Source organism: Aptenodytes patagonicus, chromosome 5 (genome assembly GCF_965638725.1).
Source record: "Aptenodytes patagonicus chromosome 5, bAptPat1.pri.cur, whole genome shotgun sequence".
NCBI classification, from domain to species: Eukaryota; Metazoa; Chordata; class Aves; order Sphenisciformes; family Spheniscidae; genus Aptenodytes; species Aptenodytes patagonicus.
In genome coordinates, this window is record NC_134953.1 from 5,581,396 (window position 1) to 5,607,683 (window position 26,288).

At 47.1% G+C, this 26,288-nt stretch overlaps 1 protein-coding gene across 6 annotated transcripts in view; it reads right to left on the minus strand.

The window, feature by feature from the left end:
* Positions 1-24,116, minus strand: part of ZMIZ1 (zinc finger MIZ-type containing 1) — a 364,718-nt gene extending 340,602 nt beyond the window's left edge. For 5 of the 6 annotated variants that reach the window (XM_076338397.1, XM_076338398.1, XM_076338399.1 and 2 more), the window contains exon 1: positions 24,015-24,116. The gene's annotated coding sequence lies outside the window, so the exon portion shown is untranslated. Of the gene's footprint in view, positions 1-3,482; positions 3,556-24,014 lie in introns of those variants that run through there. The other variant, XM_076338392.1, reaches the window with a different exon arrangement.
* Between the last annotated feature and the right edge of the window lie 2,172 nt (positions 24,117-26,288).

The following is a 26,288-nucleotide window of genomic DNA, read 5'->3' on the forward strand; positions in this document are numbered from 1 at the left end:
GCTCTCATTCTCAGTTTTGATGTTCACGGGCCTAATTTTGACCTCCGCATATGGCATCTGATCCTTCCACACGACTTTTTTTAATTACCTCCATTGCTCTCGCTCTGGAAGTGCCGTGGGGAGCCTCGCGCCCTCGCCACACGGCTCGGAGGGGTGTGGGGTGCCAGCAGCCATGCCGCAGCCCCCTCCACCCCCAAGAGATGGCTCATCTTCGTCATCCCTCCATTAAAAAATAAGCAAACTTTAAGCTCTTTTAAAAAAAGAAGTCTCAATTTTACAAGTTAACAAAAAAAAAAAAAAAAAAGGTGAAGTAGCTTTAAGTTCATCTCCTCATCAGCGGTAATAAATAAGGCCTAAGCGTGGAGGCAAAGTTAACCGCAATCCTGGGCCACCATCCAAGTCTCCCATGACAATAGGAAAACACTAGAACTATAACATTCAAAATATTATTTAACTTTTAAAGTCTTACTGCAGTTCAAAGTCTCCTTTGTGGAACAGCTCTTTTGAAAATGTCGGTTGCCTTCCAGAGACCATTTCCTCCTCATCAGGCCTGGCGTTATTTAAATAGCGAGGAATACTAGCAAGAATAGGAATCGCTTGGCTGAGCCAGGGAAGGGGAAAGTCCTTAAAATGACTGCAGAATTCTTAAAAGCTGGTAAAAGGCCTAATCCTATATAATGATTTACAAAGTGACAAGGAAAATAGATTTACTGTGACAGTTTGAAAGGAGACCAACATAAATAAAATTACTGCTCACGTGGTCGCAGCCTCCCCGCCACCCCCTTGGCAGACAGCAGCACCGACAACAGGAGCCCTCCGCTGACCTGCGCTGATTTTTTTCCACTTACCCAGGTTTCCCTCACAGCCAACACCAAGGGGGGGGGGGAAAAAAAACCCACACAACTGAGCAACTTAAAAAGCAAATTACTTGCTCCAAAGTCAGAAATTCTTTCCAAGGCACAAGCTTATTGATTACCAGCGCGCAGCTATTCACATGTAACACCTCTTTGTATGGTAATCCCAGAGGAACGGGGCGGGGGGGGGGGGGGGGGGGAAGGGACAACTAATTATCCCCCTCTCGCCCCACAAAAACAACAACAACAACAAAAAGAACTTATACCCAAGAGCTTTGAGCTTCGGTTTTATTCATTAAGTTCCCGACTGCAGCACCGCAGCTGCAGTACGCAGAGGCAGAGCACGGCGCCAAGTATTTGCAGACCAAGCACGCTAAACATTTCTCTGGCCAGTAAGCGCGATGTGGGTCAGGAAGGCCTGGTACTACTTATTTATGGCTTTTTTGACATATAGAAGATGCACAGCCACGTTTAACCATTTCTTCACTGGAGGGCAGCCAAGGCAGCGGCGCGACGGCCAGTCTGCGTCCGCGCCCCCCCCCCCACCCCAGGCCCCCCTTTGCCATGCAGCGGTCTGCACAGCGCAGTTACACGGGTGCCGAGGGGCGAGCTTTCCTCTGCTGAAGCGAAGCCATTCAGCTTCCAGCTGCGCAGCAAAAAGCACCCAAGCGTGCTGGCGAGGGACCAGCTGCTCTTCCCTGCCTCCACAGCACCAGGCAGCTGCGTCGCTGCCACCACCGCGCGCGGACCCCCCAAAAAATCAGCCCACGCCATGCCCTCCAGCCTCCTTCCCCCCCCCAGCTTCTACAGCATGTGAACTGAGGGGGGACGCCCCCCCCCCCCCCAGAATGGAGACACCCTCCTCCTCCTCCTGGATGCGAGGTCCCTTTATACCACTTCGCTCGCTGCCTCCTCGCAGCCAGTGTCGAGCATCTCCTTCCGTAATGTGAAATTACTGAATAAACATGACGAATGCCCCCTCCCCACCAGAGCCATGCCAAAGACTGTAAGCAGGTCATTAGCTGCCAAGGTCATCTTGTTTGTGAAAAAGAAAGGAAAAACATTACCATTAAGACTCTAATATGGTAAAACAGCAATGACAGCAACAAGGAAACAAAATCTCAATGTTTCCTTTAACCCTTGCTTAAAAACACATTTGAAGTCATCTGATTCAACCATATGACTTTGCAAACTACCATTCATTGAGAAGGTTTTGGGTAGATTCAGCCCAATTTCACACTTGCACCACACACATACCCCAACATTTTGTGCAGGATCTCTTGTTAAACCTCGTCTCCAAGCAGAAAGCAATGAATTAACCTGGCATTTTGAAACTCATCATCAGGAGAGCCACCCACCCACTCCTGCCCATCAGCTTTTAGGGCACACTACTGCACCCTTGAATGGCCACGTGGGACCCGCCTGGGTGCAGCAGCAACACCCCTGCCTATCCAGCAGACTCCCCAGCCGCCCCTTTCCTGCAGGGAGCATATAAATTTTTCTCCATCTGAGTCTTAACTACTGTTTGTCCGCAGACTTGTAAAATACACTAAGAAATGCCTAATGAGACACTGATCTGGCATCCAAATGTTCTCCCCCATCCATTTCCCCAGCGGGCCATTGCCTGAGCAGCACACGCGTTGAGGCTGTAATTTGTTTGCCAGGTCTCCAAGGAAGGAAGGAAGGAAGGAAGGAAAGTGGGCGGGTGGGTGAGAGCCGGAGTCGGCACAACATCGGCACATGGCTGGCTTGCACATGTTTTCAGTCGCTCACTACTAAGAAAATATATACATATACACACACACAAAATACTCGGAAGGCCCAAATGAAGACAGCAGGCTGCTAGGATAACATTGCTTCCTTTGCACCAGGAGCTAATAAAATAAGTAAAAACCAGAGCTCTCAAGAGAAAGACTGATATACGCTGAGCTTTTGAGATCCTACAAAAATGCAATCCTTCCAATTTCCAGGTAGCCCAACACCTGTACTTCCAGGGACCTCACAAATTATTTATCTTACAGCAGCACTATGAAACTAGCTTCTGCACAAAAACTGGGAAGTCCAGGCAAGAGACGGAAGATTGCATAATTAACCCCATTTTATTACTGGGATGTGCAGGCACTTGGAGTCTAAGCTATCTGTTCAAAGTTACTTGAGAAGTCTGGAGGGGAAGAATTAGCTGAATCAGACAACCGAAGCCCCGAGTTCAGTGACCCAAAGCCAAGCCTCCTGCCCTCTAACTGAACGCTTAACTCTTGCCGGAGAGAGCCCGAACATGTAGACAAAAGACTCCCGCAGGTCAGTAAGCCAGATGTTACCTTGCCTGCTGCTGCCAGGAGGAGTTACCCATGCAGCTGGTTTTGCATTTTCTGAACACATCTTGTTGCAGCACTGGGCCTTGAAGGTTTTTTTTGTTTTTTTTTTTTTAAAGTATTTTTGAAAGTACTTTAAATATTTTAAAAACCTGAAATAGGTTCCAGACTGCAAATATTTACACACATTCTTAGCTTTATGTGCAAGGAGTTCAACTAAGTTTAAATAACCATTTTTACGTCTAACCTTAACTATGTACATAAATATTTACCGGATCGTGACTTTGATTTTCCTCCCTTTTGCTCAGTACATCACCTGGTTCTTGAGTGGCTGGGGTCAATGAAGCGAGCTGCTTTCTCAGTCTCATGCATTATTCCTATCCTGCGTTGCCTGGCTTGCAAAGAGAGGAGGAGCAATGTGGAAATCCAAAACCTAAAACCCCAAGCTGCTTTTAAGTGGTTAGCGTTCCACAAAAACATTGTCAGACTGAAACTCAAATAACTGTACCTATTTTGAAATCTCACACAGATGAATTTGAGCAATTAAATGGATGCTGTAAACCCATTTTACTCCTTTCCCACAAAAACTTACGTAGGAGTTACTGACTTAGGAGTTAGCAACGAGGCAGCTCATGTGCTTCAGTGGCCATTTCCCTGGTGTGCACACAGATAAACCCTTGACCTCTACAGGCAGGGAGGTTTAAATGAGTTGCAGGATTAAAAAAAAAAAATCCACAACTCTTTAATAGTCTAATCTAAGTTTTATTCACAACGATTAAAACTTGGAAAGATACAAAAGAAGTTTCGGGAGTGTGAGCAGCAGCGTTCCCTTCCCAGATCCCCAGAGCAGGGCACAGCACTTCGCTCCCAGGGCTGAGCCTGCTCTTTGCCTTCCCCACTGACTCGTGGAATACAGAGGAGAAAAAGAAACAAACAAACAAAAAAAATTGGCTGTACGCAGCTCAACTTTCCAGTTGTTAAACATCATACTTTCTAGCCTCTTCCTTCTTCAGCATCAGTCATAAGAAACATTTAAAAACAGTAAGTTAATGATGTTAATATGAACATTACTTTTAGAGGTTTGTTTATGCATTTGATAGCACTTGTGCTTAGCTACTTTAACAATTTCCTCCTGTACACCAGCTCATCTGCCAGTTTCCTCTGTTTGTGTAGAGCCTTTGATAGTGAAATAGGACAGAAAAAAATTAAATGCCTTAAAGTGTATGCATTCTGGCTTTAAAACCACAAAGCTTGGCAGAGTGATTCACCAACAGTCAAAACCCCCAAACACTTTTCTCTTTAAAAAAAATTCAGTATTTATTTTGTGCTTCAATATAAATAATGTCTTCTATAACTTTTTATTAATTTGTAATACACTGAAGTCTCACCATTAATTTCTGAAATCTGTACAGTTCCTGCAGCTACCAGAATACAGCATCCCGTCAAATTCTAGCCCAAATTTCCCTAACATGACATTAATGGATGCAAACAAATCTCTTGCCTTGGATAAGGCTGGAGAAGGAAAATCAAATGGCTGTATACAAACTGATTTCAATTATATGCTACGAGAGTTTAATATATTAATGAAAAGGATTTTAAACAATATAATTTCACTATATTCAATCAGTGCTGCTCAACAGATACAGTTACAAAATATCACAATGAATATTTATGGAAGAGGCTTATACTATGTTACTCTTAATATCCTGACACACAGAAAGATTTCAGTATGGTGATTTGTTCGGAATATAATTAAAAAGTACCAATCACGAAAGGAAAAAGCAAAGCCGCTGCATAAATGAATTTCCGTCCTTGATTTTTAGAAAGGTCTATAAACTTGAAAAACTTAAAAGCATTTGGAGATTTCTGGATGCCTCCTTCATATGATTTGAAAAAGTCAATTTTTCAGAAATAGCATGTATTGCACTTAATGGAACAGGGGCCTGTTTCAGGCATTTTCAGGAATCAGTTGCTTTATAGAACTAAGCATTTTTCAAGAATTCAGTTTTTATATAAAACCAAAATTTTGACAGAAAATGAAGGCAAGACATGAGGATACTCACAATTTCTGTTTTCAACCATAAGTCATTTTATTTTTTGCTGAGGTCTGAGAATAATTGTGACTTTAAAAAAGTTCAAAAAAGTAACTGGAGCTATTAAAAGCTATTTTACGATAAAGGTTGGCAGTACAGAACATCTGCATACAAAGTGAGCAGCTGTATTCCGATTTGAACTTGATTTTCTTCATCAAAATCTTTGTGCTGTCTTGTACCCAAACAGCAACCTACTCAAAATCTGTTCACAACATAGGGACAAAGCCTAGACCCAGGTCACCTGTATGTGCACATACTTGTTAACTTCGGGTATTATGAATGTTTCAGAATACTTCACTGAGATGGCTTAAAAGCATCCACGGTTAAATGCACGCAAATACCGGCCAGTTTAAGGTTCTCACTTGCTTTTATTCGGGGAAATTTTCTCCAAAAGCTGAAGATGACTGGTTTATGCATGTCTGTTCAACAGGTCCGTGGCACCTCATTCACGTAAGGCGTAAAGAGAGAGAACACCCTTTAATAACTAACATGTGCCAAATAATCAGGAAGGACATTTAATTCCCTCGGACCGTAAGGCACCCGACAGATATAACTCATCTACACCCACAAGCCAGCCAGAGCAACTTATTCTACAATCCCTAAGGCGATACGGCCACTTGCGGGCTGATCCGTTAGCTCAAGCCCCCACACTTGGAGCTACAGAACACCGCTAAAAACAAAGAGCAAAGAAACACGGCACACCATGGTCCTTAGGGAACATAAGGAAAAATACTTCAAAAATCACAACTGGCATTCAGACAACACGCTTAGTTTAATAATAAAGGTTATTTGTATTATCATGGTGCCCAGGAGATCCAGCCAACAACCAGGGCTCCCACTGCGTCAGGCACCGCACAACATGCAAAAGGCACCATTTCAGCGCAGCTCCTTCTGCGGCACTTCAGCCCCCAAACGAGGCTCTAAAGCTGCAAAAATTGAGCAGGGAGCAGGAGAGGCACGGAGCCAGGGGCTGCTGCCAGCTGGCCTCGGCGGAGGCCACGGCTCCCGGAAAGGAGCCGCCTGCACTGGACCGCCTGCCCCACGCGGGCACCAAGAGGAGGTCGCCCACCAGCCGCCGGCTCTCTGCAGGAAGGGTGGGAAGAGCAGATGTTCACGGGAATACTTCAGCGCTGCAAACAGGAGCCTGGCTCCCCCTTCCAGGTTTTAACCTTCGATCTTACCATGCACTTTATGACAATACACCATGGCTTCTTCCACCACGGGTGGGTGTGCTAGAGGTATCCTCTAGCCACACCAACCGTAGGGGAGGATGGGCTTCAAGCTTAGTGCTACCTCCTGCCAGATTGTACAGTGTAAAGTTCCCATGACCCGTTCTGACAGAAAGGAAATAATCCATTTCAGTTGAAAGAAGTTTGTACCAAAAAAAAAAAGGGGGGGGGAAAATAAACAACATGTCCTGTAAGATCCACATTAGGCTTTCCAGTCTATGGAAACCAGAGTCACCTTCTGCAAACATTTCTAAGAGTCGCATGGCAGGGGGGACTTTGTCCAAACTGGAGGAACTAACCAGTGGGACATACCACAGCTGGTTTCAGTGCCAGCTCACACACTACCTCCCACCTTGCAGGAGGTATGAGGGAGCTTTAAATGGCTCAGGTTCTCCAGCGATCCCAAACTACCCCATCCCAACCCCAGGAGAGCACCAGGCAGCGCCAAAACAAGGACACTCCCACACAGCCCAGCCGGGCATGGGGAGGTACAAGGCTGCTGGGGGACTACTGTCCGCGGTGGGTAGCCCTGGCCCTGCCACGCTTCCCCGGCGCCCTGAACCGCGGACCAACGATAGAGCTGGAGACTGAGCACTTCCAGCATCACTTCACTTCTCCAGGTTGCGTCACTGGAGATGGCAGAGGCCTCCAGCCTCCAAAGCTCATACATTTGATGAAGGGCTTTAGGCAGGAGCCAGCTGGAGTCAGGCAGGGGTACAGTCCTGAAGAGCTAAGCTCTCTTTGGTTGGCTGGTTCTTGTTTTCAGGAGTCCTGAGCAGTTCCAGGGGCTGTACTAACAGACAAGAAGCGGTGCCTGATGTAGACAAGGTTATATGCAATTTATGTTTTAATTTAGTGAGAATCTACCTGCCCCCAGCAACAGATGCTCTGGTACTAATAAGAAAACAAGTTTATGCAAATCAAAATATTGTGGTTTTAATCACTCGATCCAATCCATTTAGGAGCTGGGTTTATTATTTTCTGCTAATTGTGAGGTTGTGGATCCATCTTACTTTCCTAGGCGGGAGTGCCAGTTAAAGCACTCTTTCCCACCTCCAGGCCTGCCACACAGCTCGGCTTCCCAGTCCTCTGCTGCTGCCCGCGTGGTGCTTGCAGGGCGATTTGTGTGGCCACACAGGGAGGCAGGCTGGGGAACTGATCCAAGAGGCTGGGGGCAAGAAAGAAGAACCTATACAGAAACACAAAAGGGTTTTTTGTTTTCATCTTCATCAGTTCACCAGTCTGATTCATCGTGCACCTGCACAAACATTGATGCTAACGCAGCGTAAGGGTGGGAATAACATGCAGCAGGGAACTGAGAGGCTTAAGTAGTCCTGACAGTGCAAAACCACAGCCTGAGGATGGAAACAGGGATTGTCCATCTTTCTCACAGACCAGCATGTTTATACTGGGCATCATGGTACAGCTCCCACAGTATTCACGGTATTGTTTTTTCCTGGCCAGGAGAAGGGAATGAGGAAAACCATAAAAGATGCTGCCCTATACTCAAGCCACCCACCCTGGCGTAGCGATGGCCCCTTGCTCCCGCGTCGCCCTACCTTTCCCAGTGCCAGTGGCATGGCCAGCACCACTTCCAAGGCACATCACTTCTCACCGTCTTCCAAAGGAAGAGACAAGTGGCACAGATGGGACCTGGCGCACCCGTCCACCTTCCCCCTGCAGCTCCTGTCGGCAGAGGGGATGGGGGAAAGGGCAGGACTGTGGCCACGCCAGGGACAGCACAGTCAAAGCCCTGTGCTGCTAGCAGCAAAGCTTGAGCAGTTGCACGTACTCCAGCTTATTTTCTAAAAATCACCATGCCACCAGCCGATGAGTGGTACCCTTTAGCAATTTTAGTATTAAATCAAGTGAGGCTGGAAAGAGGTATTCAGTTCAACAGGACTTAGACAAAAATGCACATGAACTTGTGTTTGAACACATTATGTATGTTACATAAATATTATAAAAACACAGAAAAATAACTTCTCTCGGACATTTGTCACCTTCAGAAGAATATTCTATAGAAGAAAAAAAAAGCGTTCCTGGAAAACCAGGCTGCTGTACTCTTCTGAGGTGCGTGCAAACACTCGCTGCTGTTTGGGGGAACTGCAAGGTGGCTGGAGACCCTGGGGGAAGCGTCACAGCCTAAAGCCTGTTGAGCTGAGCCCAAGGGGGAGGGTCCTGGCCCTCCCACCAGCCTGGCTGGGGTGTTCCCAACGGTGCCTTTCATTGATACAGAGACCAGGCAGTCATGCAGACAGTGGTATCAATCGTAGCTAATTCAGCTGAAAATTACCCTTAACAAGAAAACAAACAAACAAACAAACAAAAAACAGCCACACAAAAGAAAACTAAAAACATCCCAAAAAACCAAAAGCCTTTTCTCAATCAGTGACCTGATGCAGCTGCCCAGTGGGGGTGTGCGTGTAAACTGGGACCCATAATCACCCCATATTTAAATGATTCTGTTTAAAGGACCATTTCTTAGGAATGTTTTATTTGCGTGATTTAAGTAAACAGTTTAAAGTACGAGAGGAAGACAACCGCAGTCTAACCATAAGCATAGTATAGCAAAACTGAAAGCATCATCTCAACTCCTTGTTGATACTCAAGCACAGCTTTTACAGCGGGGACAGGACACCAGTGCCAGGCATAATTCACTGCCATCACATCTACAGTAGCAGAAGCAGCGGCAGCGCTTGTTATGGCTCCTGGTGTATACAAGACCGCTGCATTTTGAACCTGTGTGCTCCCCCAAGGCAGAGAGCCAGGTGGAGCCTCGCACCTCCGCCAGCCACCCAGCTCCCCAAGGCTGGAGCTGCCCTGCCCACTGCAATCACAACAAGCTCACGTGTGTTAGCAGCTTTTCTCCCGTCACAAACTGAAGGCATATGAATTCGAACAGGTAGTCTTCCAAGATCGCGTATTAAAGCTATGAATGCCTGCCAACGGCAATGCCTTTCTGGAGCGCGGCATTGGTCTCAAACTCACTTGCATAGGGAAAGCGGCAGTAACTTCTGGTCATCAAAACTTCTAAGCCTTTAATTTATCAAGATTAAAGTCAATTAACCAAAAAAACAAGAGAATGAGGTTGAATTTTTATACAAAAGGACTTCAACATTTTAAAACATATTCTGTCATATTATGCTTTTAGCTTATAGCATATACAGTATGGGACATGTGTTTGACACTTTTTAGTGTTCAAAAAACATTTCAGTTGCTAGCCCTTTGCCATCTGTTTCCTATCATTATTTCATTAAAATACTTTTCATTTCTCTCACAGTAGAAGAGTAAGATTGTTTTCTGGGTGACTAGATTGTTATCTCCTTGACTTAAACAGCATCATTCCAGCTTTTTTTTTTTTTTTTTTAAGGGGATATACACCTCCTCCCAGCAAGGGCTAACAAAGCAAGCTAGTTTAAAACCAGCCAAATACATCCCCTTCTCTCCACCTGTCAAGAACATTTCTCCAAAGTCTCTGAGGAAACTAGATAAAATAACTCGTCAGCTGCAAAAAGCATGGGGATTTTCCTCCCAGAAAGAGAACGCTTGCACTTGAATACACCTTGGATGAAAACCAAGGTCCAGCATACAGTACGTAGCTTACACCATGCAAAACACTTACCGTTCCTAGTCAAAATACTAGAGCTCAACAGCTTACACCACCGTGACTACCCGTGCAGGGGCAAAGTCACCCACATACAAGGAAGAGGTGGTTTCTGAGCAGTTATCAGGAGCGAGCACAATAATTCTTACCTGGAAAATGTCGTTTGCAGCTGCTCACCGATTTGTTAGCACACACGCTGCTCTCGCCTCATGATTTATGATGCTCTCTCCAGCACCGAGACTTCTATTACTGTCCTCATTTATTGCCTGCAGCTGTCATTCTCACCAACAATTCTACAGTTGTTTGTAGGTGAGGTATCAAAGGTATTTAGTGTGCACCTAGAGATGCAATTTTAATCAAACCTACTCGCAGGCAGCATTTAAATGTTAGAACAACTGCACAGAGTGCAGCAATTAATGTGGACTTGACCAACCAAAATTATGACAGCCAGAAACATTTACTCATAAATGCCTCAAAAGGATGGATGTCCAACAGGCCTTTGAACACCTGCTGATTTGTAAATGAAGATAAAAATAGTACCCATAGATCACAAAGCCTTCCGACAGGTATTTGAATGCACAATAAATATATTAAAACAAATTCAGCAATTTCACTTTCTATGGCCAAAATGTCGGCAAGGCGGTAAATCCAGCTACACCTTTCTCACCACATTCTTCCCAGCCAGCTATTTTCCCCTTGGACTAGCCAGGTTTTCCAGCATCTCCTAAAAACCTGCCAGATCTGCCCATTTTAGAACAACAGCAGTGGAGGGGGAAGCAGATTTTACATCTAACAATTCCACTTCTAAAAGATCTCAGTGTTTTCTAGGCATTAAAAATTTGCAAATCAAAAAGTTCTGACCCACTGCAGTCCTTAACTTTTTGGGGAGCCACAAGACACTCGATGATTTGAAAAACAGGCGAGCAGTGCTGCCAAGCATGACTACCAGCTGCACCACCCTGCTTTGAGAGAGGGTGGCAAACAGCCTCCGGGTGCAAAGTGGACCTACCACCACTGAACATGGTACGAAAGTGCAACAGAAAGTAAAAAAGGAGTCCTGGAGCTAAGCCTAATACTGCTTTCATGTGTACTCTAAAGCTCCACTCCTCGAGTCAACTGATTATAACAGCATCTCTGTTTGTGTAATGAGTTTCTAGTGCTTGCGAGTCAGTATGAAACTTGAAAATATGAACACTAAACAAGCCCCAAAAGGCAGATTTTGCAAAAGAATGCAAGTTTATTATTATTTAAAATTATTCTATAGGCCTGGCTTCTGGTGGCCAAATATTTTATGGCTGGCAAACTTAAATTAGTCTAATCGGTACTCTAAGCACCGAAACCCACTTTCTGTATTGTAAGTTCTTTTCTTCAAGACCATCCACACCGCACAGCTTAAAAACGGCACTCCAGGCAAAAACAACAATTGTGAATTTACAATCAAAAGGTAGCCTGAAGGCCATCATTGTCATAGTCAAGCTTTATTTATAGCTGAACAGGTAGTGTCAAAATATAAACTACAAATTAAACAACTCTCTAAGAGGAAAAAACGAGGATGCATTTTACTCTATCATGATAAAGTACCAAAGAACCTCTGGTGTTTGGAAGTTGTTAATACTTGCCATGTATACAGATATTGATTAATCCTATTCTCTCTCCATGTTCCAGTCCCTTCAACAAAGATGATGGGGTCACATGAGAGAAGTGCGCAGTCACTAATTGTGAGCCCCCATTAAACCTTTAGTTGGTGTGCAACAGCCTGCTTTCAGGTTAAGAAACAAAATCTGCTTTTAAATAGAACACTAACTGGAGCACATTTCAGAGTTCAAGAATATATGACCTTCAAACTATTCTGAGGATGCATTTCAGTCATTTAAATCCACAATATACCATCTGTCTTCCCGTAATATTTATCAGAAAAATAGGTCTGAATTGGTCATATACACTTCGTTAGGGAAAAAAAAAAATCCACTACGCAAAAGCTGAACTCTCCTGTGTTTTTATGGTTTTTTAAAATTATTTTTTATTTCAGCTTTTACTCTACCCTTTGACCCCCCCCCACTTCTTATATGTAACTGCAAAATGTATATATTTGGGTGGAAGTAACATATCTATAGAGAGTACATGCAGTATGTGCTTCACATAAGTTAGCTTTGATCATAGAGAAAACATTTTCAGTTTTAGTCGCTCCACTCCTCTGCTGTGAAAGGTCCATCCAAATGGAAAAGTTGGATCCAACTACCCGGCACTCACCTGATGTGACTGCAATGCACAGATGTCTCTGAAAGTCAGAGACAGAGGGTCCTTACTGCTGAAAGCATCCCTGAGATTCCTCACTCCCGTCGCTCAGGAATTGGGGAATTAAGAGGAAAAAAAAACACCAACAAAACAAACAAACAAACAAACCCACCACCACCACACACAAAAACCCCATAAAACCAAAAACTCGAAACCTCTCCCATCAATCATTATCCCTTTTTTCTTAATACTGGACAAGAGAATATTTTACTGGCAACAGGGGCAGGGGGGGAGGTCTTCCCCCCCCCCCCCCCCAACCTAACACAGCTGAGAGGACATATAAACTATAATTGCTCTTAGATTGAAACACAGATTCACATCCTATCCTCAGATGACGTCTTTAGGATCTGATCACTCGTGCATGTATGTATGGTTCTTCACTGACAAACAACCTGACTCCTCTACTTGTGCAACTTGCATTACTCATAGGAAAGCCTTGGCAGAGGCAGGCCAGCATATGTTAATTACTGGGTCACATTATAATAGGTCTAACATCTTGTTTCCCTATCCAGGGTTTTAAAATAAATGGAAGCAACAGCCTCTTTGGATACAAAAGTATGTATTTTTGTATCTCAGGCTAAAAATATTCTACGTTTAACACACAAATAGATCAACTACCAGAGAATTCCTGCCTCCTCAGTGTTTCTTTTGGGGGTTTTATCCTTACTAAACAAAGAAGCCAGGCAATCTTTAAGAGAGGTTAGCGTATGCGCATTCATCTTTCATTTCCTACAAATTATCCTTAAGTCAGGTGTAATAGTGAAAAGGGGAGCTTGACTCCCCAGTCTTTTGTTTCTTCTACAAACAGTTTATCAGGTAAAGTTGGCTACCAGCTTCTACAGCAAAATAAAGCGTAAATTCATGAACACTGAGGAGCATGAATAAAGCAAAGATATACTTAAAAATATATTTTTCATATGACAGCAGATATGTACTATATTTCTTCATTTTATGATTTAGTACACTGGGATATTGCTAGGACAAGATGCTGGCAACATTACAAGTATTTTTGATTTACATTTCTCTTTATTGAGAAAGAGGCATTGAGGGCCATAGCTGCAATTTCAGACAAAGGACTAAGACTCTACACTGACATGCCGTTTCTTTTTGGGTGACCAAATTAGAAGTTTTAAGTCTGAATTTCAAATCATATGACACCATAGAACTGCCAGAAACACTAGAACTTTCGTTGAAATTTTCAAAACACTAACATTCTAAAAATAGGCACTGGTACAAGACTTTCTTTCACAAAAGGAAAGAACTTCTGCAAAAAGTTCGTGCACTGAATAAATAATTTATACATGCATTTAAGATGCAAAACCTTTTAGAACACAGTGAAAACGCTGCCTCAGAATTTTTATTTTTTTAAAGTGATTAAACAAATCTAATGACACAACTTATCATGCAGCCGTGACCAGAAACCTACTAGGCATCCTCCTCTCCTCCTTCCTTACCCGAGACTCCCTGTGCTGGGTGCTGCGCAGGGGCGGCGCTGGTCCCTGCTCCCGAAGGCTGAGCGCCAGCCAAGAGGCGCCAGCGAGGAGCAGACAGATGGTGGCCAATAAGGAAACTATCACGCCGTCTTGGTCACCATGGCAGAGCCTGGGTGTCGCACAATACCAGCCTGACTATCGACTACTTTACTCCTCATTTCAGCTCGTTAATATGTTTACCTGCATATGCCTAGTGCTCCCAGCTATAGGGCAAACAGACGCGAGCGCTGTATTAGGTGTACCAGTCCAGCGTCACATAGGGCTTGCGAGGATCCACCACGGCCAAGTGTAGCGCTGAAGCCAGATATCCAAAGGTTACGGAAGGGTGCACTAAACCCAGCGTACTAACCACCGCTCAGTGGGAGCGGTTATGCTCTGGGTTAGCTAAGAGGAAACATGCCAAACTCCTCAAAATGGATGCTCAACATATCAATTAGTTAACAAAAGAAACTTCAACAGATGAATCCTAAATTTCACGTGTTTTTGTATTTTTTTAAGAGACAAAACAACCTTGATATTTTGCTTAAGGATAAGCCAAGCACAGTCCTGAATTTAAGGTGCCCACCTGCTTCCCCCCCCAACCAATTCCTCAAACCCAGGCTCTGAACCCTCCAGCAGCCACCGCCTCCTCCTCCACTCCCCTGCAGACCCCACACCTCCCAGGCACCTGTCAACCGATCACTTTACAAAGAACAACCTGCCACGAACAAGGGTAGAATAAAAGCGATTGCAAATATTTTGAGAACCCGTTTTAATCAAAATGGGTCTGAACTGCTAACCATCCACAACACCGTCCTTCGCAAAGCCTTTGCAGAAAGGCCCACTGCTTCGCCCAAGCCTGGGAAGCGCCGAGCACCATCTGGTCTATGCCTCAGGGGGGCCTTTCTGCCCTCTCAACCTGTACTGCTCCAGCTTGTGCCACCGGCAGCAGCGCCCGTCACCTCCACGCTCCCTGCCGCACAGACGTCGGCGGACATGGCAATTGCATGTGAATATTTTAAAAGATTTATCTTGTGTCCTGTTGCTGATTCCTTCTGAAGTATAAACAAGGTCTGAATAGCCTTCCCTTTATTTGTAATTCATACCCAAGGATCGCTCGGTATGCAAAGTTTGGTCTTGATGGTAAGCATTTATACCGCTCAGAAGAGTCTGAGTATGGCATCTTTCATGTGTAAGCTGCATCTTTGTTAAACACCAGGATTAAGTATTTGTTATTAACAAACATTTCAAAGGTTCCCCCGGATTTATTCTGCTCTCTGTCTCTTGCTGGTCACCACCAGCTGCTGTCATAGTTTTACTTGTCCTTTGGTAAAGAATAACAAGGCCAACTGAAACAGTGACTCCCAAGTTACACATAAACAAGTGGGTGCCCACAGCAGAGACTTTGCTTATCTGGCTTTTGAAGCCCTTCTGGGTATCCACCTTCCCACACAACTCCTGTCCCCCCGCTGCCGCAGGAGCTGCCGTGGAGCCCAGAGCAGCTGGCTCGCAGAGCCCCCCAGCTTCTCCTTCCAGTCCCACCCCAAAGCAGCAGGGAGGGTGAAAGCCGGTGCTGAGCAAGGCTGAGCCTTCCGCCCGAAGGGTCCCCGCAGCAGCGTGAATTGCTGTGGCAGAAGCAGGTTCGGAGCCAGAGCCGCAGCCTGAGCAAAGTCGAGGGCAGACGACCGGGAAAGGACACAGCACCCGCATCCTTACACCGTCAAAAAGCTACGGGAAGAGGACGTCAGCCCAAACATTTTAACTCGCAAGGCTGCTTTAACCAAGTCTTAGAAGGCTCCGCTAGTGACCCCCAATAACTTCTCCTTACATAATACTGTTGTGATTTTAATGTGCGAGATGTCAGAGTTTTACAGTGCCAAAAGCCAAAGCTATGCATTCAGTTGGAAAGCTAGTAGGCTCCCATGTCTAATGGCATCAAACTCCAGCTGGACTGCAACCCAATACTTTTTAAAACAGTGATGTAAATTTTGGGAGAAATCTCATACTTGGGAGGAGGACAGGAAAAGGCTGAAGCATAGTTCCCGAAACAAATTTCTTGAAGGACTGATAGCTGCTTTAAGTCTCATCAGGTGAGCCATATCAGAGTAGATCTCTCAGAAGCAAGAAAGAAGGGGCTTGTGAATGGGATGAAGTTGAACACTAGTTTGTAGAGAAACAGCCTTGCTCACGCAACACACGTTGAGTTCACGTTTTCAGTCACAGAATTGCTACCCACATTTGCACGTGTGTACCCACTGCAATCGGTGTCTTGATTGTCTGTGAAACAGAGAGAGTACCTGTATCTCAGTGGCAAGGTGGGACTTCATGGTTTTGTAAAGCACAGCAAACTCAACATGCAGATAGTCAGGATCCCAAGAGCATTTGCAGGATGACGGTTCACTGGCCTGGAGTCTTTTTAGAACAAGCATTCCAGTCTTTAAAAAAAAAAATGTTTAATCAAACATAAAGTGCATCAACCTGTGCTAAGTGGAGGAGGGAAGAAAAGCTTTCTTTGAAAAGACTTGGGGAAAGCATTGTGTTGCTGTAAGGGAGGCCAACATAAGCTGTGTACCAGCTGTAAACAAGTTAACTTTTGCGATCCCACTGCCTGGGAAAGGGTTATAAGAGCATCAAACAAACACAGAACTTACGAGAAGGACAGCAAGACATCGGGTAGACTGCCTGACAACCACATCACTCTTCTTCCCCCCTGCAAACCTGCAGGATAATAAACCCTCCTCTCTTTCGTATATAGATAGATATATAAACAAAATGCTCTTCCGAGAATTCAATGTCAACAAAGTCTCTCAAACAGCTTTTTAAAGCTTTTCTCCTGCCTTTTTTTTTTTTTGGGGGGGGGGGAGAGATAACCAAATGGGTCTTCCATTGACCTATGAATACGTTATAGTTTTAAAATGAAGAAGTGATAGTGCTTGTTGGCAAACAACTCTAGCTGCAGGAACTTGTATTTTTGCAAAGTATTTTAAGCAAAAACATTCTCTAAGAAAAAATTCCTGTTTATAAGGCTTTTTTGTCATTTACAACAGCCAAAAACTTAGAGATACGTGCAACAGTAAGGAAGACTAAGGTTTGCATTAAAGCGATGATATGTAAGGTATTTCTTATTTTCAAACCATCTATGGGGGCATCCCACCTTCTGGCTGCACAAACAGAAGTACCGCTGAAACCAGGCACAGGGGCAGCAGGACGGTGGGTTGGCGAATTTCTCTCGCTTCCTTGAGAAGGTGGCTGTAGTTGGAGGGGCAGAGGTCCTGCAACTGAAGACAGGAGCCTTTCCTCTCTGTCACTCAACTCTTTTGTGGTGGGTTTTTCCCCCCCCGTCACACCTGCACACCTCTAAAATAACCAAAAGCAGATGGTAACCTTTGAGCTGGAGGATGCCCATCTACCAGGTGGGTGTTGGACAACAACCATGCCCAAGAGAAAAGCATAGGGGAAGGCTCTGAGCGTCAGTGATACGCTAAAGAAAAGTTGTAAAAACACCTTACAAGCTTAAGAAGGTTTCTACCTTTGGCGAGGCAGAAATCGTGATCAGACTAGGGAACCCCCCCCCCTTCTCCGCGTCAGTGTGAGGCCAGGCAATTTCCAGGGAAGTCCAACTTCAAACCCTCTCACGCGCCAGGTACCCAGCAGCAAGTCAGCCTTGGCATTGCCCTGTGCTGCTCCCCCATCCCACGATGCCCTTATTTACCCAGTAAGCCTGTATTTGATCAGTTCCTCTGGTTTTGGGTGTTCAAAAACAAAAGAGGAAGAGAAACCTACACTTCAGAATTTACTGATGGAGATACAGGAGGTGTGTATTTCAGGGCAGCCTAAAAGGCTCCCCTGTTCTCAAAGGGAATCAGGAATACAGCCAGGGAACAAGCAAATATTCATCAAGGGAACTGGTTTTGCTACTGAATGGCCAATTGAAGCCCCTACTATTCTGTCATATATCTATGTCACTGCAGCCCCAATAAATAAACCCTTCTGATTAGTTATGAGACCATCTAGAAATCCCTGAGAGACGGACACCATTCGCTTTGCCAGCTGGACAGTCATTGCAGCCCTGCAGTCTCAAAGGAATAAAAAAAAAAAAGGTCCAAAAGACAACACAAACTTGTTGTCAACGTATTGCTTTTTCTCTTACTCCTCACACCATGTATGTTTTTACCTAATCACCAAAGGTGACAAATGGTATTTCACAGGTACAAAGAGCTGCAATACCAACGGGGCAGAGTTTATCCACATTAGTGCATTAGATCAACCAGCTAGCATTCTCTAGTTAATGCTATCCTCACCAAATTGACTACTAAAATAAGTCACCAGAAGAGTCTACCAATTACCAGACAAAGAGTTGAGAACATCAGAACAAGAAAGATTTGAAGACAACCAAATAAAGACAACAAACAATTCCCATACTGGTTTTGCACGACACTATCAGATGCACAAAGTCCGTGGCTTTCATTCTCATGCTAGCTTTGACGACACATATGTATTATCTATAGGTTAGAGTTGTTCCCCTTTCCGAAGTCAGACCCACAGCGGTGCTGCTTTTCTCCGGCAAAAAAAGGCTGAGTCCTTCCGTGCTCGCAGCCAATGTTGACTACCAAGAAACTGGAATATGGCTCTACAGGGAGGGGACACCACCACTACCTATGGATCAGGCAGCCAGAGGATCATCTGGGTAGGTTTCACAGAGCTGAAGAAGGATGTCTTAGCATGAGGACATCGGTTTTATAAATCAGCTCTCCACCATCCACTGACATATAAACATTAAGGGGGGGGGATCAAATAATAAACTCCTTATGAAGACAAACAATGAGCAGTAGAGGCAATCCAAATCCACGGTTTTATGAAATTTCCACAGTTTTGTAGCGTCGTGCATATTAATGGGTTTTCAGCAATTTCTTTTCCTCCCTCCCTCCCCATGCTGAGCCAATAGCCTTCTTACTTCACTTTGGGAATCAATTCAAAGCTGCTCTGCAGACTCAAAACAAATGCTGGACTACCAACCAAGGGATACACTTCCCACATTTATCTTAATGGAATGTTAACGTGATAGCTTGTATGTGACTACCTCAGTATTAATACACTAGACAAAACAGAAAACAGCTCGATTTATTGAATTATCTGCGGAAAGGACAGGAGTCTCTTTCCGAGCTTAGGTATTTCGTTAGACCCTAAACATTATTTAAAAAAGCATCAACCATCACCCCTTCCCCATTGGAAGGGATTGTGTTTGGCTGTTCCAGGGTTCAATACAGGAGTGCAAGCTACTACTTCTATCCTCTGCTACAGGCCTAAAAAGTATAAGCAACTGAAGGAAACTATAGGTGGCCCGGATCAAATGATCACCTACATGAGCCTTCAGAAGGGCAGGTTCTTTTGAGAACGAGTCATCCCCTGTGGAGTAACTTAATTTCTGTTGACACTTACAGGAGAAATTAGATGGAAAGTGATTTTGTCTGCCAAAGAACAACTTTCTTTTTTCTACTAGATACATAATACCCACACAAATTTGCCCTGCTCCATAAAGGGAAGGGTAGAGGCACTGTACTGAAGCTGGCAAACCTCACCTTTGGAGGCAATTTAAACTTCAGTGTATCTTAACTATTAGAACCAAAAATAACACGTAACAAGTGTAAGACCATCTCCTACTCTCATAATACACTACTGCCTCCAACAGTCGAGCTGTGGAGATCCATTACAACCCATTGCCTGGACATTTCTCTTGCAGCCTGTATCACCTTTAAAACATTCTAACGTTAACCAAGCTGAATACTAATGATCATGTGAAACCCAATGGAAATAAAGAAATTGAGAATTGCTACATAAGAAGTTTTTGCCTTTAGAAAAAGAAGCAGGGGGGGGAATCAATATGAAAAAGCAACATTTCGATTTACAAATCTTTTGTTTTTAAGCCAAAGACATCATTTTAAAGCAGAAATGATTTCCAATACCACTGACAGCCTCAACTTATCATCAGCAGGAAAGCTTACATACACCTAAATTCAGTGAAAGGAAAACATACAATATCTGAGCAGGAGGTACATCAGTGCCCATCTGTGGTGGTCTGTATCGATGCACTGTTCACTGTGCTTTCCCATAAAACACACCTAAATGGATAAAGAGGGCTTGCGTTCCTCTTCCCACAACAGTCAGTTGACAAGAACAAGCATAAACCAACTCTGAACTCTTCAGCAATATTCTTGCCAGTTTGCTGTAATACAGGATAGGATTTCACAAAAATTGGTCTAACTAGGAGTGAACAAATCAGCCAATTGCATAGTGGTCAAATTTGTTACCACAGGCATTAACTGCAGTCCTACTTATTTATGAGAAACAGGCTTCCCAGGTAAAGCCATAACAATCCCAGCTCGCTCCCTCCGCAGCATTTGATCACCCACGTTGTTACAGCAGCACGACAGGCACCACGAGCTCCTGGCCAGCCACTACATCCATTTCTCATCGTCACATTATCTTCTGGGCGACTGGAAAAAGGCTGGATCCCCATTGTCCCGAAGCCTATCAACACCGTTGTGGAAGGCAAAAGGAATTCCAACTTTGTTTCCTTTCCGGGATCTATTTTTCTTCCTTTTCAGGAGAGAAACCAGGCTTTCCAGGCTGCTAGTACAAACATCAAGTTGCTAAAAACCAGCCAACATTGTCTCCAACTATAGTATCAGTGATGTAACTGCCATCCGTGAGGGTTTGGGTTTTGTGTTTGGTTCTTTTTGGTCAACACAAAACCTTTGGAGCCTATAAAAGTGGAAGAGATTTGGGGTAAAGGGCAAGCAACTCCCAAGAAAAGTTATGAATGGAAACATGCTACAAAGCCTCCTCTCCTTCCCACCCCTCGTAACCGCTGCTGATCAGGACAAATCTTTCAGATGATGCAGAAACTGATCTATTATCTTTTGTGGGCTTCTTAAAATATTCTAAAACCAGAATTGTATGCAGCATTAAGATCGCAGTTTTATTTCATCTCGGACAGCACAAAACACTCTCTGTATATATACACAGCAACTCACTTCTTTCCTGAAACAAAGTTTTCATTGATCCTTTGCCACAGACTCAATTATTGTTTCTAATCATGATCAACGTTTATTTAAGGTACTGTGGACCATAAACAATGTAAACAATAAAAGCATCTGTCCATGTTGACATGAGTGTCATTGGCAGGTTAGACACCTATATCGACTGGTCCCGAGGGCGTTCTTTTTAAATTCTGAAAGCCCAAAGTAAATTTAAATTTCAATTTACAGAATAATCTTTAAATCAGCCACCTTTTGAGGTAGTGTTATCTTGAGTAGGTAAAACTCACAATCTGTCAATTAAATCCCAGGAAATTTTTCATTGTTTTAAAACGTAATCCTGAAGATGCTTTTTTTTTTTTAAAAAAAAGCTTTTTTTGTTTTAAAACGTGGGAGATTCTGCAAAATTCCTGGTTCTCCTCACACCCGTAGGGAAAAACAGTCTTCTTGTAATTTGGCAATTATAGCTACGCATGTAAAAATCAAGACATTTTAAGAAGGCATTTAAAAAGTAAAGATAAAAAGAAGAAAGGTCCTTGACTGTGGGATATTTAGAGGATTTCAAGTCATGTTTTCCATAGCGTCATTTTAAAAATAAGCGGCCTTTTCTCTCTCCTTCCCCCCCCCCCCCCCCCCCCAAACTCTGAGGGAAACAGTCACCAAATGCACTCAACTAGCCTCAAAGTCACACGTGCTCCACTGCAGATCTTGCTTTCAATGTGTCTTTTGTTTGATGGCTGGTGTTTCAACATCCTCAACTTGAACAGAAAAAGGTCAGAGCGAGTCTTCTGGCATTCACAGACCTGCACCAGGCCCCGCCAAGAGAAGATTGATGCCATAGTACGTTTCCCCCAGTCGAGAGAAGGAAGTGAAGGTTTGAATCCGAGACCAACTGTGTTTGTTAGAAGGATCCTTATTCTCCCAAAGACCGGCCGCGCTGTTTAGCTTTGCTATATTCCTCTGTGAAGCTTTTCTGCTGGCGCTGGTAATACTTTTGAGTTAGAGTTCTGCCAACATGCCACACTGCTGCCCCAGTATCACGACCTGAACAGGTTCCCACCAGTAAGAGGTTTTAGCCGTACATCCCAGCATAGGGCTCCTTCTTCCCCGCCACCCCCCCCCACCCCCGGTTTTGCTTCACCTCTCCGTTACCCCCGGTGCCCTTACGCCTGCCGCCCTCGCCTTCGCTCCTCTGCCTGGGGAGGAGAGGCTGCACCATTAACCTTCCAGTGTGCAAGGCCAAGGTCCATACTGCAGCTAGAAAGAAGCTGTTGCTAAAGATTCCTTAAAAGCTTTGGCACTTCAAGGCAGTTGGAACTACTCAACCAGAGCTGGGAGCCAAAGCTTTGCCACAGCGTTAATGGGCTTTTGCCCTTTTAAATTTTGTAAGCCTGTCGCCTTTCTGATGCGCGCAGTTTTATTCAGAGTCCTAAATGGCCATTTCATATTTAAAAGAAAGCTTGCATAGGTAGCACCCTAAAACTACCCCAGGTCATTCATCTCCCCCGCTCTCCTACTGTCTCTTAGGAAACCTTTGATAGAGCATTTGTTCAGGCTGCCAAGTTAAATCCTCTTCTCTCATGTCAATGCATTGAAAAAAGCAGTCAGAACACCAGCTTCACTCAGGCCTGCTGAAGTAAATGGAGAAAACCAATTCCTCTGGCACTACAGAGCCATTAAGCCGTTTGCAGATTATTAACTGAAGCACAGAAATATACACCGTGCACAATCGGACGGCAATGCAGAGCTATTCCTTAAGTTCGCTTCAGTCTCAATAAACCGCCTCTACGGCTGCAATTTGTAATCATTTGTGCAGCTGCCGTAAGTGTTTAGCGGGACCCCGACAACCCCAGACAAAAGCCGTTTCGCCGCGATGCGGGGGTCACACTTCCACCGCCGGGCACATTTCACCTTTAATAAATATGGTAATGGGGGTTGCACTTGGAGGAGAAAACCCCAGACGCCTCCCCGCTCCGCTGCCCCTAATCGCAGCCTCCAAGGTAGCACCGAAATTCAACTTTACACGTGCAAAACAAAGTTTACCGTCTAAAAACCCGATTATAGTAACAACTTCCTCCCCCTGCCTCCGGCTGCCTTACTCCTTCCCCGCTACCGAGCCAGCCCAGAGCGCTATCCCGAGCGGCACGGGGGGAATAAAAGCGTGGCTGGATGGCTCCTATTTTTATGTTTACATTCCTGAAGTGTCTTTTAACTGACTGCCATTCCCCCTCTCCCCGCGAGCAGCTCCGCCAGCCGCCCCTGGAAGCGCTTCCCCCGCTCCCCTCGCACAAAGGCAGGCGGGCGGGCGGCGAGCGGCGGCCGGGCCGGGCCCCCCCGGCCCTCTGCCCCCGCGCCCCCTCCCCTCCCGCCCCGGCGGCTTCCTGGACAGATGCACCGGGGGGAGGGAGGGGAGAGACGGAGGGAGGGGGGCTGCTCCTTCCTCCTGCCTGGCGAGAGAGGCCCCGGTCCCAACTGGCTCTCGGAACCCAGACACAAGGAATTCACACCCAGGCAAGCTTCCCGGAGCCCGGAAAACAGGCTCAAGCTCCCCCCACGCGTCTCCCAAACCCAACACGCGCGGCCGGGCACGCACACGCAGCCGGGCGGGCACGCACGCCCCGAGCCGCAGACCGCAGACCCGGCCCCGCCGCGGGGCTCCAGCCCGCCCGCCCCGACGGCGCTCGCCCCGGCCGGGGACAGCCGCCGCCCCGGCCCCCGCAGCCCCCTTTGTTTTTGCGGCGGCTCCGGCGCCCGCTCGCCCGCCCGCCTCGCGTCGCGGCTGCTACAAGTTAGACCCGGGCCGGGTCCCCCCGCGGCCGGCCCGGGAAGGGCATTTCCCGGGCAGAGCCGCCTCCCCGCCGCCGGGCCCGGCTCCGCGGCTCCCCGCCCGCCCTCGCCCCGCTCCCTCGGCGGGGACAGCCTGCCCCTTTAAGGAGTCTCCGCACATTTTCTCCCCTCGCGGAATAAATATGTAATTTATTTTTTTTTTTCTCCCCCTGTGCACCTATTTCCCCAGCGTGGTCGCTCCATTGTTTCTGCTCCGCCGAGACGCAACCCCTGCCCGGCCGCGAACGGGGAGGTGCGAGCAGGGAGCGCAAATAGACGCGAAACTTACCTACAGATTGCAAAGCAGCCTTGCAGCAGCAAAATAATAAGGAAGAAGGCAGGCAAAATCCTCTCTCCCCAACTGATTTGCAGCTCTGCTCGGGTATTTTTAAATATATAATTTTGTTTATTCCCCCCCCCCTTCTTCCTTCTCCCCCCGCTTTCTTTTTTCTTTCTTTCTCTCTCTCTCCCCCCCCCCCCTTTTTTTTTCCCCCCTTGCCCACAGACAGTGAAAAGGAGCTCAATGTTAGTGGGTGAGTAAGTGAATCAACTAGCAGAGAGCACAGCAAGTTGAAGTGTCAAATTACATTGGCTATTCTATTACCAAAGGGCCATGCTTTGTGGCTGCTGGCAAAATCTGTCCCAGATTCCTATCTGAAAGGGAGCTGCCTCCTACAGGGATGTTCTTTCCTTCGCCCTCTCCCTTTCCTTCTCCCCCCGCGCACACCACCACCACCACCACCACCCCTCCCCGAATCGCACAAAGTTAAAAATCTTAGATACGAGTTAAAATACAAATATTGTCTTACAGTGTATTTTAAGGCGGGGATTCTCGTTTTAGTCTTCCCGAATACCAGGCACTCAGAAACCCTTCCACGCTGGAAACTGAGAGCGGGAGAGTAGCTATCCTCCCCCTTCTGTATTTTTGTATTATTAAATAGGGGAAAACCACCCCGGACCCGATATACTCCGGAGCGTGCGGCGCCTCCGGCCGTGCCCGTCTTCACGGGAGGATTTTTACGGGGATGGGAGGAACTACCGGGCGGGCAGGGGGATTACACGGGAACGCCGAGACACCCCGCCGCTCCGCGTATTTCACTTTAGGCCCCGTTTACTGCCACCGTCGCCACCCTCGGGGCCGCTGTTATTTTCAGAGCCGGGAGCTCCCGCCACCCAGGTAGGAGCGGGGTCCTCCCGGGGGTCCCCGCCCGCCAGCGGGGCTCCGCCGGCGAAGCCGGGCGGGCGGCGGTGCCCGGCGGGGCGGGCCGGGGAGGCGGCCCCGCCGGCAGGGGGGGGGGGGGGGGGGGCCGGGCCGGGTGTCCGGATCCCCCCCCCCCCCCCCCGAGCGCGGCCCGCGGCACTAACAATAGGGCGTGTTCCCCCCCCCGCCCAGGAAATCCAGCCCGATTTCCAGGGAGAAAATAACAAGAAACCGTCCTTGTCTGACGAGCACCAATCTGCTAAAAAACATCTCCCTCGACTTCTCTTCCCCTTGATAAAACACTTCCAGGACAATCAATATTTTATGATGAGTTGTTAATAAGCCTAATATATTCATCCCTGCTCCAACGGGGCTTGTTAGATTATGCAATTAAGATAAGCAATTTAAACAGCACTGTGCAGCTCTTCGCCGGTCACATTCGTCTTGTTGTTGGAGGAGGAGAAAGATCTGGACTTTAAAGGGATGTCGGATTACTCGGGGAAAGGGGGAGGATTTTTTTTTTTTTTTTTTTTAAATGCGTGCAGCCGGAATCGCGCGTTAATGTCGCTCTCCACGCCGGTAACCCCGCCGGCCTCCCCCGGGAGCGCTCCCGCCGCCGCCCCCCCCCCCCCCCCCCCCCCCCCCGGCTCCGACGGCTGCCGCCGATTTACCTACTGGTTTGCACGGGGCGGTTCAGGCGCGGGGACGGGCTGCGAGCGGAGCCGCACCGCCCGCCCGCTCCCGCGCCCCCCCCCCCCCCCGCCCCGAGGGCAGCGCCCCCGGCGCGGCCCTCCGCCCCGCTCATTTACGCCTTCGTGGCTCCCCCAGAAAAAAAACAAAACCACCCAAAAAACTCTCCCTGCCGCCCTTCCCTCTCCTGCCGGCCGCCCCCCGCTCGCCTCGGGAGGGGGGGGTGCAGGGGGACCCCGCGGGCGCGCCGGCCAGCCGCGGCGCTGCACACGCTGCGCCCCGCCGCCGCCCCGAGCCAGGAGGCGAGAGCAGCGGCCGCCCGCCCCCCCCCCCCCCCCCGCACCGCTGTGGCTGCCGGGGGGAGCCCCGGGCGGGCAGCGCCCCCGCGGGGGCGGCCAGCCGGTGGCGGCCGACGCCTCCCGCCGCTCCGCTCCGGCTCCGCGTTTTGCGTGCGGCCGCGGTGTCAGCCGGGGAGCGCCGAATAACAAAGACAAGTTTGAGAGCAGCCGCCGCCGCACAGGCTGCCAGTGACGTCAGGGAACAATGCTGCTGCCAGCCAGCCCGCCCCGCGCGCCCGGCGCCCCTTAAAGGCGCACGGCCGCCCCGCGGGGCGCTGCGAGGGGCCCCCCGCGGCAGGGAGGGGGCGCATGCAGCGGGCGCGCCCCTCGCCGC